Consider the following 14,698-nt stretch of genomic DNA (forward strand, 5'->3'; position numbering starts at 1 on the left):
CCCCCCCCCCCCCGCAATAGCGGCTGGTCAGTAAATGCAGAGCACTTGCCCTCTCCTCCTGTCTCACTTTCAAGTATTTTATTAATTGACGTACTTAAAAATCTACATTTTCAGTTATGTCTCTGTGTAATGCTCAAGAAATACAGCTTATATGTCAGTTTAGATTATCAAGAGAATCAGTTTGTATTATAATTCTTTCATCATTTGAAAATTATGTAAGGAATCGCTTTTGTAATTATAATGTGAACTTCGCTGCATCTGTGAGAGACTACAAAAACAAGTGAAGGAAACAGCTGCCTTCCATTTGCTTATGGTTCATAGGAGAAGATTTTTAAAAAGTAGTTGAGGTACTATTAGATGCTCTTCAAATCTAGGAAAAATGTGTTTTGAAAGGAATTATCAGAAATACATAAGTATTTTTGTGTGTATATATGTCTACGTAGACACACTGCTTTTCCTGTAATTCAGACTGAGACTATTCCTCTGTTAGATACATTCGTGTGAACTGGAAGCTGAATTTTCAGCTCCTGATACCTAACACTTTGTACCTGAGTACTGTTCAAGTGTGACTGTCGTAGCTATTTTCAGTTATTCATTATTATGTAGAATGGTATCTAGTTTTTCATCACCGGAATGAAAATTTTGGACAAGATGGTTTTTAAGCTCCTCCTAGCTTTAAAATTAGATTATTCTTATGTTTGAAGTATTCTGCTGTTCCCCATATTCCAAGGTAGACTTGGCTCCATTTATACTATAGAGACAGGAAAGAAAAAATCCATCCTCGGTGTCACATGCCTTCTCTTGGGAATATGTAAATATGTGTGGGCACTAGTTGTTCTATATTCTTTAACTTTGAAAAATGTTGTGTCTTTATTGGTAAGCCTTGGGCAGTGAGCCCTTTTTGCAAATAGGTATACTATTTCAGCTCACAGAATCTGGCTACTATTTGTTTTGTTAGTCACATAAGAAGCACTGTCTTGTCCAAAACAGATTGTAGAATCCAAATATTTGCTAGCCACACCCCACCCAGTTGTGTTTAAAACTATTTTTATTATAGTTTACTTTTAGCTATTAGAAGTGACTGACTTGTGGCTTTATAAAAGAAACCTATTCCACTTGAAACAGAGCCCTGCTCTCTGAACTCACCTGTTTGATTTATTTTTATTAAATATGAGTGCTTTTTGCACACTTGGCAGTTAGTTGCTTTTTGGTCTGCTGTTTGTACCTCCCAGGGTCATCACTAATTCACCACGTGTTTCTTGAGTACCACCTGAATGTCAGGCATGGGGTAAATATTGGGTGACTCCACATATCCCTTACTCTTACGGTGTTTATACAGTGGTTTTCAGCTTCTTTTCCTGTTCTGCCAGCCTGGGGAGATGACACAATTTGTTCTTTCATTGGTGTTCATTAATGGTTGTAGTTCAGCTCCTCAGGTGCTCATGGAGGACTCCTAAGGTGGAATATGTAGTTTGATGATATCAGTGTCATTGCTGGCTAATATTAGCTATCTAATTTTTTTAATTTTTGTGTTCATATTTCTTTTAACTTTATTTTAGAAAACTTTGGTACTGCCTACAATAGGGTGAATGGTTACAGTGAATTCCTCTGTACTTATCACCCACCCAATTTAGCCTAACCTCAACTGTCTTTCATTTCTTCCATTTATCCCCTCCTCAATTCTGAAACAAATCTCATACATTGTACCAATTCACCTATGAATATTTCAGTATATTTCTCCAGAAGACAATTTAAAACTCTTTTTCTTTAAACAATATCTTTATCGTGTCTAAAAACTAAACCTTGCTTAATAGCAGATGCCTTGGTCTGCATTCACATTTCCCCAATTATCTATGTTAGGTGTGACTCGTGAATACATAGACAGGTATGTACAAACATACACATGGATATACAGTGCATGCATATATAGATTATATGTATACATGTTCCCATGTATTTTTAATGATTTATTTGTTCACATGAAGCTCATGAATTGCCATTGGTTAATATGCCCCCCTTCATACATGTTTCTTATCTATGTCTTTTTCCCCCTTGCACCTTATTTGTTGAAAAATGGGATTGTCCCATGCCGTTTCCTTGTAGTCTGGATATTGTTGTCATTTGCAGACTGGTGAGTGGATCAAGAGTGTTACTCTTATTTAGGTTTGAAATATGTATATTTATGAATACACAAGGATACTACTTTAGAGAGTGATATGGTGAAGTTTTTGAGGAGACCCTTCATTACTGGTTGTCTCTGTGTTACAAGGCATTGTTAATTAACTAGATTCACTATAGCCTATAAAATGGTGATATTCGATTTTTACCCTCCCTTCTTTATTAACTAAGAAAAACAGCCCTTGATCAACTGTTACCTGAAGTATAGTTTATACAAAAGAAAAAGAACAAATATGTTTACCAGCATTAAACAATAAGCTTGTTTCCTTACATCCTTTAGAGATAGCCCAGCGAGGTGTTTATATATGTGTTTGAGAATAATCATAAACTCATGGGTTTTTCATGTCTTTTATGTTTCAATCCTGGCAGTTATTATTCTTCTAATTGGTCATATTTTTCACTATCTTTGATCTGTGAGTATATCTTCTGGGTTCTTCCTGAGTCCTTTTGATATGATCCCAAGAGTCTTTTATAGCTTCTTTCTTTGTAGATTTGTGTACTTTTCCTGGGCCTAGATCTGTAATAAGATACTTTTGCACAGAGTCTTGGTACTTTTAGTAGGAAACAGAGTTTTAAAAACCATAATCTAGGCATTTCAATGCCTGGGATCCAAGGACACACTGCATCAGAGTTGGCCATTACTTGTAGGCTTTTTCAGTAAGCAAAGCTAGTAAATTCATGCATAGAATGTTTACTAAATGCAAAATATGACATACCTTCACATAGATCGATCAAACTCACGGTGTTGTAGCTATAGCTCCCCGGTCCTATCTCAAAAGTCCCAGTTCTCAGTGACATTTGCTTTATTCAAAAGTACTCCCAGTTTCTTAGAATAGCAATGCCAGCAGGCACACAATGAAACAAACTTAACAGCATTAATATATTCATTTTTGCACTCAGTGTTTAAGAATACTTTTAATTTTTTTTTTTTAATTTTGAGTCTGGGTCTTATTAAGTCACTAAATTGCCCAGAGTGTACTCAGACTTTTGGTCCTCCTGCTTCAGCCTCCAGAACGCTGGGATTACAAGTGTGTGCCACCATGCCCTGACTATCTTATATCTTATGTAACAGTTTACTGTGGAAATCATTATATAACAGTGTGTAAAGATGGTCTGTGCTCTATTTTATAGCTTCTTATTATCCCACTGTATGGATGTACAAACTTTTTTTTTAATCACTGCCTAGTTGATGGTCATCTGTATTATCTATTTTGCTAATACAAATACACAACAAATGACTTTGTGTATATTTATTTTTTCCTGAGTATCTTTGGAAGAGATTCTTAGAATTGGAGTTCATGATCAGAAACTAAATGAACTTATAATTCCCCTCCAAGGATGATGTCTTGTTTTATATTTTTACCAGAAATATATGAAGCTGTTTCTCTACTGCTTTAACCAACAGGATATGTTGTCTAGATTTTGTGCACTTTTATTCGATTTTTGCCCACCTTAAAATTGCAATCTCATTGTATTTTTGTTCTTATACAGAGCCCGGTTGAGCATCTTTTCAGAGTTAAAGCCATGTCTTTGTCTCATTTACGTGCAAATGTTTTATAGGTTAGGAATAAGTTACCTGTGCTCTGTGATACAGTCTGCACATATTTTTCCCAGTTTTCATTTGTCTTTTCTGTTTGCTAATGAGTTTTTTATATGCAGAGTTTTGTTTTTAGGTGCCTAAAATGTTGTTTGGGAATACTGTTCTTTCATAGCCTTAGAGCTGTAAGGGGCCTGAGAGGTCATGTACATGAATCATTTTATTCATCATATACGGAAACTGCTTCTCTGTGACACACGTCTTTCTCCTTGCATTTAATTGAATTACATTTCTGAAGTGCTGAAGGGTTTTCAGGGAGCGAAAATGCTAGGGACTTGCCTCACGTACTCATCCCCTTCTCTGGCAGACGCTGGTTTTTTCCTGTTCCTCTAATCCCGCCTCCTTTCAGGAGTCCAAATGGGAAAAGTGCCTGGAAGTTCACTTAGGGGCTGAGACTCGCAGCTTCTGGGACTCACAGCTTCTACCCCCGCCCTGCTGTACCTCACTCCTGCTCAAAATAATGTAAGGGACTTTTGTAGCTTCTGTTACAGAGCTAGGAAGCTATAAATGGTCTGTTTGTGTAACTAGCTTAAGGTGGTTCCGTGGTTAGATAACCTGCTGAAGGATTGAAAGAGAAATTCATGCGTAAAAACAGGTGTTTATGAAAAACACTGAAACTTCAGGTCAAGTTAAAAAAGAAAAGTCATTTATAAACAAGGGCTTTATATTCTGTTTTCTGTTACATATAAATTTCTACTTTGCTTAAAGAGCTCATGGTTTTGTGCCCAACGTGTAATGAGATCACTTTCTTTCCATAATAACCTGGCCAAGTTAAAAATATAAAGTTTATTGGCTTGTTGACCTGGCCACCCAGTGGGTTCTCAGCCATTCATTCGCTTTCCTGCTCTGTGTACGCATTCGGCTTTCACTTATGTACTCTACAAAGTTGGAAGTAGAAAGGGAGTGTCAATTAAAGTCACAAGTGTCCCTTTTCATTTGAATCCCTTTGTTGCCTTGTTTACGGTCGTGTCCGAACTCTGCTGTCTCTGTACCTGTACCTGTGGGGTACAAATGATGGGGTAGCTACAGAGTTTGAGTGGCAACAGAAATCACCAAAAAGTCCATCCTGGTGACCGATGATTACACAACCATTTAACTTACTAACATTAATAACTCAAATATATCCCAAAGTTTTTTTTTTTTAATTTAAATAGTGCCTACTTAACCTTTGATTAAACAGGTTTGCTACCTGGTGGGCAGAACTCTGCCTCCCAGTGTGGACTGATGCTACTGACTGCTCTTCCTGCTGTCTCTTGGCCTCAGGGGTGTCAGTTACTCTGAGCAGACCAGCTGTTCTTGCTCATGCTTTCCTCATCAGTATGTCCATAAATATAAGCTTACTTTCATTCAAGTTTTAAAGGTAATTACTGTTTAGGAAAATAGAAAATAAGTTGTATACATCACAGATATACTGAATGTTAGTAGTGATGGATTTTTCCACCAGTGACCATTTTAGTCATTCTACCAGTTATCTTTCATCACAAAAGTCTTCTGCTTCTGACGTGCTATGGCCTTATCCTCTTTTCTTTCCTCTCTCTCTCATTTTTACTTGTTAGGAACTTTAAAAGGTAAAATAAGATAGGCATAAAGTGGTAAAACAGCGTTGTGAATGCTCAGTATGAAAGATTGTGATGAGCATGCCGATGTCAAAACATCAAATACCTCTGATCTTTTACTTGCATCTCCTTGTAGTACCTGGCTACTCAAATGTTGGAAAACTATTTTTGAGCCTCTCCAAGATACCAATTTCTATGAGATGCTGGTAACATGGACCAGGAGCACATCCTGATGCTGATGATCTTAGTCTTATGGAACAGGCGTACAGCAAACATAGCCATTTACAGACTTTGCTCTGGATCTGTAGTATCTATCTACATAAACTCATCTCCCAAATCACGAAATGGTGTTTTCTCACAATCTATCCTCTTTTTTAAATACAACTCAACAATTACGGATTATGGTTAAAACTCCACAGGTTGTGCCTAGTTCAACATATTCATTATTAACCAAATGTAGGTGATTTTGCTCATGTTCATGGGCACCCAAAGAGTAGATTTTGGATGGTGCTGGCTTTTCACCTGTGCCTTACCTTAAAATAGGTCGGAGTTTTGATAGATGTCCGAGTGTTTGTGATTGTTTCCAAAAGCAGTTTTCACAAAAAAAAGTAGGTCTGGCTGCTATTCTAGTGACTGGATACCTCAGATTGTTCTATTTCCTAACAAGTTAGAATTTCCATTATCTTTTCCAAAGACATCTTCTCGAGATTGCCATGGTAGGGATATATAGGTGTAAGAGGATAGATGCAAACCACATCCTGAGATGGAGTGAAAAGAAAACAGAGAAGCCCAGAGTTTGGAAATTTAAAGGAATTTCTTTAAATGTCTCAGAACTATACCATTGGGAGCAATGAATACCTTTTAAAATATAGCTGTGCCTCATTTTTCAATTTGTACTGCATCCTCCACTTTGTTACTTCTTGGTACCTCAATCCATTCAACTCCTCAATGTACTAAGCATGTATTGTGTATACTAGGAAATATAAATGAGCTTGCAGACTACTGGCAGCATTTATTGATTCTTTCCCTGCTCACATCTCATCTGAATGCAAATATATGACTTTTATAAGTCTTATTATTTGAGAAGTATTATACATATGTAAGTATAGATATTTGGAACATTTGAGTTTTTAAGATAAAAAATAGAAAATAGCATTCATTATCACTAAAAATGAACATTAGAGTGGTAAGAGATACAAACCTTAGTAAGTATGAGAAAATGGTATTTAAGTTTTGTTCATAGTCTCAACAAACCGTTTTTTGTGACTCCATGCATACAACTTCTAGATGATAGGGTCAGAGCATGTTTTGTTTTGTTTCTGTTTTTTTTCCAGGTTAATTCAAGAGCTTCTGCCTATTATTACACAAAGGTATATTTGGACAGAGCTAACTCAAGTTCTTAGGCAATCTGCCATTCCATTGTATAAGGAATAATATTATAACTTAGATAACCAAAAGTATTTTTGACATGTTATACTTAATATTTAGTTTGGTCTCATTGCACTTTAATTCAATTCAAAAATGTGAAAAGGTTTATATACTTTTGCTCTTGGTATGTTTCAGGCATGCTAGTCTGTGAATCGATATACCCATCCCTGGTCATGCTGTACAAATACTGTTCTTTAAAATTTTTCCCACTTAATTGAGGTACAAATAATAATTGTTTATACTTAAGGTGTATAATATGTTTTAGTACTGTATATGTATACATTGTGTAAGGAGACTACTTAATATATCCACCACATAGTTCTGTGTGTTTATATGTAAAACTTTATATAGTATCTCAGTAGCCTTAGGGGATTTGTTTCAGTACAACTCCCCCCCATCACAGATACCAAAGTTCACAGATGTTAAAGTACCTTATATAAAAAGGCCCGTGGTGCACACCTATAATTCCAGCATTCAGGGGGCGTTGAGGCAGAAGAATCCAAGTTCTAACCCAGTCTGGGCAACTTAGCAAGACTTTGTCTCAACATTTTAAAAAACGGGATGGGGATATATCACAGTACAAAGGCCCTGATTTCCTTCCCCAGTACTTCAAGTAAATAAATTTATAGTCTAGTACCTGCATATGATCTGCATACAACCTCATATCATTAAATCAGCAGTCGCCAACCATTTTGGCACCAGGGACTGGTTTCGTGAAAAAAATTTTTTTCCAGGGTAATTCAAAAGCATTAGTTTTACCATGTACTTTATTTCTATTATTAGTACATTGCAGTATATAATGAAATAATTTTACAGCTCACCACAGTGCAGAATTAGTATGATAGCTAAGCTTGTTTTTCTGTAACTAAACAATCCCATGTGAAGGTGATGGGAGACAGTGACTCCCAAAATATGTGTTTACTCCAGACGCTCCAGAGTGATTCTAACAGTGTTGGTTACATCCAGTTTCCTCTGCAGTCTCCTTTTGGTTACTGTCACTGCAAAAATTTCTGCTTTATGAATATAAGAAGTTGGAAATAGAAGCATGCCTTTCAGTACTTTGATGGCAATCTCAGGATATTCCAACTTGACTTTAATCCAGAATATATAAAGATTTGAAGTTCTCTTCAATGTAGTTTTAAGACCACTGTCATTTACAAATCAAGCAGTTGATCATCTTTCAGCGTGGACAAAGTTGATTCATCTGCCTAATCATAAATGGGGTACAGGTCCATTCCTTCCCAGTCTGGGGATAAGAAAGTAATCCTCAAACCCTTTTGGAAGTGAAAATGGATGATTATGTAACAGGGCGGAAAAAGAATTCCCTGGGTCAGTCTCTTAAAATCTCTGCTAGTTTGAAATAAATGAAAATGTTGAGTGTTCACCTGTCACCCCCTGTCATTCCAGTTTGGCTTTGAATGCAACCATTTTACCTGCCAACTTAAAAACAGTTGTTGTCCCTTAAAATGACAGGTTAAGTCCATTGAGCAGGTTGAATATATCACATGAGTAAGCAAGTTCTGCAACCCATTCTGTGTCACTGAAATGTACTGTCACTGGTGATTGCTTTTCTATAAGAAATACTAGAACAGCTGTTATAACTCAGAAACTCTAGTTTAGGATCTACCTTTAGAAAGCCCTGTCACTTCTTTGTAAGGTGTGTATGCTCTGTGTCGAGGTTCTTACAGAGCTGCTGGAACAGATGTTGAGTTCAGTATGAGGTTGCTGATTTTAATCACATTCTGCAAAATGTTGTTAACATTTTGTAGATAACATTTTTTGGCTAGCCAGCATTTCTGTGTGGATGACATAGTGCCTAAACTCACATTCAGAAATGACATCTGTGATCAAAAAGTGAAACCAGAAAGCTGTCCAATTTCTGTCAGGATATACTGACACAGAATAACCAATTTGGCTTTCCCAATATATAATCATTCAAAGACATCAATAGCTCTACCAGCTGTAGGGTTGGTTGGCAACAAAAGTACACTTGACATATGCACATCCTCCTGAAAAGCGTATCACACAAAAATAATCATCACTGCCTGTTGTCAGCATCGGTAGACTCGTCAACCTGGGTTGTGTACCATGATGACCCATTAACCTGCTCTAACAAGTGTGCCTCAGTATCTTCTACTGTTCCATCAGTTTGTGTAGTATGGTGCAAATCAGAAGAGAAACAGGTGCCACCTTTTGAACAGCAGCCTTTCCTAAAAGCTCACAACAGATGCCCTTAGCAGGGGGCAGAATCAGTACTTCACCAAGACTGAGGTCATCTTAGGAAGCTTTATCAGTGCAGTTAGCCATGAAAGAGTAATATTTTAAGTGCAGACACATTTGATAACATGGTGGCCTTTAACAATTGCTTCTGTTCTTCTTCTTGTATTTTTCTTTTGAAAAACTCCAAAGCTTGTCTTTTAATGCAGGATGCTTCGTCTCCATGTGACAAAGCAGTTTTGAAGGTTTCACCACTTTACAGCAGATTGCCATGTATTATATGAGGAGGCTTGAAGAATGTAAATCACCTGCTGCAGTGAACCCTTAATCTCATTTTCTTTTAAATGCACCTTCTTTTTGTGGGCAAGTTTAGAGTCTTCTTTTCTCTCATCGTTGAGTCTTTCCTCCCTTTCTGAAGAACCTCTCAGATGTTTGTTTTTTAATCATTTTGAGTAAGGTTAACTTGTGGATTTAGCAAAACTGATCAAGACAAATGTACAGTGTGGGAAAAGAGGACCGGGTGGTACTGATGAATAAAATAACAGGTGGGCCAGGCACTGACTAAAATAAGTGTTGGATTTTGACTTAATGCCTGTCACCGATTGCAGCTGTACAGTTGAAGTACATCAACTCACTTGCCACTATGAAGCCTACCACCAGATGCAGCTTAATTGTCAACTTGCTGCTCCCTAACAGGGCTTTGATCTGAGTCTGCAAGCAGTTATGGTCATTATGGTCTCTGTGCAGTCAACCCTCTTTGCTAATGTCAGCCTATATTGACAGCTGCTTTCCAATGCTAGTATCACTGCCTCAGCTGTACCTCAGATCATCAGGCATTAGATTCTTACAAGGAGCAGGTAATTTATATCCTTCACAGTAGGGTTTGGCCTCCTTTGAGAATCTAATCCCTCACTGATCTGATTGGAGGCAGTAATACTAACACTGGGAAGCCTTTGTAGATACAGATAAAGTATCACTTTATCACCGCAGCTCACCTCCTGCTGTCTGGCCCAGTTCCCACCCAGCCCTAAATCAGTACTGTCCATTGCCCAGAGTTTAGGGCTTTGGCTTTAAATCATCTCTAGATTACTTAAAATGCCTAAGACAATATTTAAATAATTGTTAAACTGTATTGTTTAGAGAATTATGAGGAAATAAACAGTCTATATATTTACTACAGAAAAGCGTTTTTTTTTCCTAGATATTTCCAGTCCATGACTTGTTGGTCCGTGAATGCAGAACCCATGAGCATAGAGGGCTGACTGTAACGCAGTATCATTAACTCTTGTCACTGTGTTGTACATTAGATCTTCTGACCTTATTTACCCAGCATATGTGAAGTTTGCCCCCTTTGAACAACATCTCCCCATTCCCTCAGGCTCCAGCCACTGGCACATACCTTTCTCCTATCCTCTTCCACAAATTTGACTTCTTAAGATTCCGAGAATCTTAAAATCAAGTGGGATTTGTCTTTTTGTGCCTGCTCTTCTCAGTGAGTGTAATGTCCCCCAGACTCATCCATTTTGTCATAAATGACAGGATCACTTTCTTAAGGCCAAAAAGAGCTGCATAATATAGGTGTTCTTTGACTTAGAATGGTATTACATCCTGCCTAAAGCAATCATCATTTGAAAATAGCTGTTGTCAGAAATGCATTTCATACACTCAAACCACCAAGTGTTGTAGCTTCACCTCCGTGCACAGCAGCATACTGGGTGTGACTGAGATGTGGCTCATTGCCCTGCTCACACGAGGAGAGAGGGTCCTGCTCCGTATCCCCAGCCTGGGAAGTGGGAAGTTCTGGCTCTAAGACAGCATCTCCTGCTTGTGAATGGCCACAGGCTGGAAAATTACATGGTGAGCCGTGCTAAGTACAGGAACATCTATACATTACTACTGTGATTCTGCATTGTTTTGCTGCGTGTTTGGGTATTTAATATATAATGTTTAAGACAAGTGATTGTTTTATGGAAAGTTTAGGAAAAAAAGTCATTCAACAAAATCAACTGATAATTTAACTTTATTATAATCAAATAAAGATTACTGCTGGGCCATTAATTTTAGCATGGCTGAACTTGTATCATAGTGCTGGGTTGTGATGTGTATTCTCTAATAGATTTTTAACTTATAATTGTAAGATATTTGTAAACATCTGTAAAAGTGCAAAAGTGGATGGAATATTTTATAACTTGAGAAACAGATTAGGAGTTTTTCTTTCATTGCCACTGTCACTGATTTTTTTTTTCCTCATTGCCATATAAATATGATCATTTGTATTTTTAAAATAGGGATATACATTTGGCATTTTTCATTCAGACCTTTGGATTTCTGGGAATATTATAGAACTGGAATCCTTTTTGTACTAGAAAGTATAAAATTGAATGTATCCTTGTGACAGTATTAAAAAGTAAACCTTTTTAAGAAGAACTTAATTCTATTCACATGTACTGAGCTACTAAAAATATTTATTGAACTTACTTTCCCTGGATTTCTGTATTGCTTTAAAGCACAGAAGTGAAATACCTGGCTGTATTTGTTAAACTGCATTTTCCAATAAGCTAGTAAATAGGCTCTTACGAGTTTATTTGTAACCCACACCAGACATAGGGACAGTTGTCTTTTAGTAATGTGATCCTTAGAGCACAGGGTGTGCTACCAGGAAGTAAACCAGGAGAGGTGAGCCATTGGTTTTGGTCCCCAGTAACTGTGAGCTCCTTCTCCATAGCCCAGCCACAGATGTGCCTGATAGAGGAACAAGACCGCTGTTGGGCACATAGTTAAAAATGGGACTTTTGGACAAGGAATCTTAGATTGATGGCATTGATTATTCTCTATACAATGTTTTGAAAAGTTGCTAGATTTCAAATATGCTTGTTACCAATAGCGAAGTGATTCAAGGGAAATTGGTTCATCCTGAGTGTAATGGGGAGATACTTTCAGGGTAAATGAACACATCCTGGGTTTAATTCTTGTATCAGAATGACATATGAGAAATAAAATGCCCTCTAAATTTAGTATGTTAACAAAGTCATAGGACAGAGCAGCAGTATGTGTTTAAAAGATTATAGTAAATTAAGCTCTTTCTTCTGCTCTTTAATGCTCTCCATTCTGCTCTGCAGTGTTATATTATGAGGACAGTTGATAATGGCTTACTATTAAATGTCTCCAGATGAATGTGTTTAGAAAGATGAGAAATGATGATGTGAATAGGGTATAAAATACTTGACTTATCGACATCATCTGATCTGTTTCTGTTAACCACTCTGAAATCCTGAAAAGATGAATAACATTTAGTGAATGGTGAGAAAGAAATGCTGATTTTCAAAAAACTTTATTACTCCTTTGTAAAGGGATTTGTTGCATCACTGTTTCATGATAAATCCACAAGCTTCTGCTATTATCATTTTGTTATTTTCTCTTTATTTCTTACTTAATATTTATTTACCTTGTTAATCTCTTAATATTTTAGAATCTTCTTTACTATAACTAGATTTAAATGAAATTTGTATCTCACCCAATAAAATATGAAATGATGTTTCATTTTTAATTTCTTGTTCAGTTTTAGATTTTTAGCAATTCATGCTGATGTTTAGAATACTATTTCATCTTTAACAGCAATTGTGTGGGTAAGCTGAAAATTATATCTATAAGCTAATCAAATAGAAGTTTTCGTGCCTTCTCAACTTTTTTTTTTTTTTTTTTTTTTGGTACAGAGGATCGAACTTGGGCCCTTGTGCTTGTGAGGCAAGTGGCAGAACCACCGAGCCAAATCCCTGGCCTCTCAACTTCTTTTAACATTTATGTAATGGTATTTATTTAACAACAAAACCTACCTAGACTTTTGTGTTTGGTAATTATTTTAATTTTGTGTTGACTACTATACCAGACAACAGTATTCTCTTTATTTCTGGGGAGCAGCACAGAGAGAATGTGACCCTCCTCTTTCCTATCTTTCCCAATTTGTTGACTGTGGTTCCAGGTGGTCCTGCTTATAAAAACTACTTATTTTGTGTGATGGGTGTGTTGGGTAGAACATGAGGCAAGAAGAGCCCCTGAGGTATGATAAAGAAATATAGATAATCTAATACTTGAGTCCAATATATAATTAAAAGATACAGCAAATTAAAATGTATCCAGTCTGCAGAAAATGTTGGCCATATACTTTTTGAGTAGGTAGCATCGACCAGTGACTTGAGCCTGCTAAATTGACTTGATGATACTCTGTCCTCTGAAGTTCAGATAAAAAGAGGAAGCAGGAATTTCTCTGATGCTACATGATATTAGTAAATAGAATTGCCTCACTCAAAATAGGGGAAAGAAATCTCTGGATTAGAAGTTCATAGCTTTCCACTAGATACTTTCTCCTAAAAGGAAGAATGTAACAAGACAAGAAAGGTGAAGGAATTTAGGATTAAATTAATTAACAAATGTATGAAGAATGAGAGTTAAATGTAGAAGTATTTACTTTATCTGCATCTTATAGTTTCCTGTAGTTATGATACAACATAACTTGGTTTCTTGATCTTCAGTGGTGCTTTACATATGGATACTCACCTGAAAAATGAAATTATCTCACCTCAGACCTAATAGCAGAATTAGCTTCAGCACAAAAAAAGATTTAAGCATTAGAAAAGAAAAAATTTAAACTGCCAGTAGTAAATGTATGTGGGGGTAAGATAATACATATATTTCAAATTCTGCAATCAGAAGGCCATTTGCAGAGCAACTTCAGACCCAGAAACCTTAGAAGAAAAGATATGCATTTAAGACTTAAGGACATTCTGCATTTAAAGTGAAATTAAAGATGAGTGACAAACTGGGAGGAAATTTTCTAACATGTATAGTGGTTTTATACAAAGAGTTTCTTTTTTAAAAGTATTAAAAACGAAACAGTAACCCAGTTGAATAATAATTCGCAGAACAGGAAATATACATGATTTTGAACCCATGAAAATGTGTACAGGTTTATTCATAAGAAATGGCAGATATAGGGAAAGTGGGAAGGGTAGGGGGTAAAGGTAGTAAGGGAAAAGAAGAAAAATATGAGAAAATTTAAAAAATGGAAATAAAATGTTTGTAAATGGGGAGGGCAGGAGAGGGTGAAGGGAGGGCAGGGACAAGGGGAAAAAATGAGAACCAAGACCTGTCATGCAAAGTTACAAGATCCCAATGTTGAATGTAACTATACTGTATACCTAAAATGTCCCAATAAACTCAGAGAGAGAAAAAAAAAAAAGAAAGAAAGAAACAGCAGATAGAAACTACTGCAGTAGGTGTGAGTTAATACATGCACGACCAGAATTCCAGCACCCAATACCTGGGGCACCAGGTTTAGAAGGAGGATCCAAGTTCAGTCCCAGCCTGGGCAATTTAGTGACTTAGTGAACCTTGTCTGAAAATAAAAATGGGACTGGGAATGTAGCTTAGTGTAAAGGTCGTGTTCAAGTTCTAATGCCAGATTTTTTTAAAAAGCAAAACTTTAAGTGCATGTGTCCTGCCCAAGAATTCTATCCCTAAGAATTTATCTTACAGATAAAGTTACACGTGGGTAAGCGGTGTATATTCTTTATAACATTGTAATAGCTGAAGGAAACTGCTCACATACTCATTAATGAAGGACTTTTTCTACATCCATACAATGGAACATTAAATAGCCAATAAAAATGGAGACACTGCTTTATGGTGTATTATAGAAACTTCAGAACACACTTGGTATGGGAAA

The sequence above is a fragment of the Fukomys damarensis genome, unplaced genomic scaffold, assembly GCF_012274545.1.
Source record: "Fukomys damarensis isolate Sample0158 unplaced genomic scaffold, DMR_v1.0_HiC HiC_scaffold_14, whole genome shotgun sequence".
NCBI classification, from domain to species: Eukaryota; Metazoa; Chordata; class Mammalia; order Rodentia; family Bathyergidae; genus Fukomys; species Fukomys damarensis.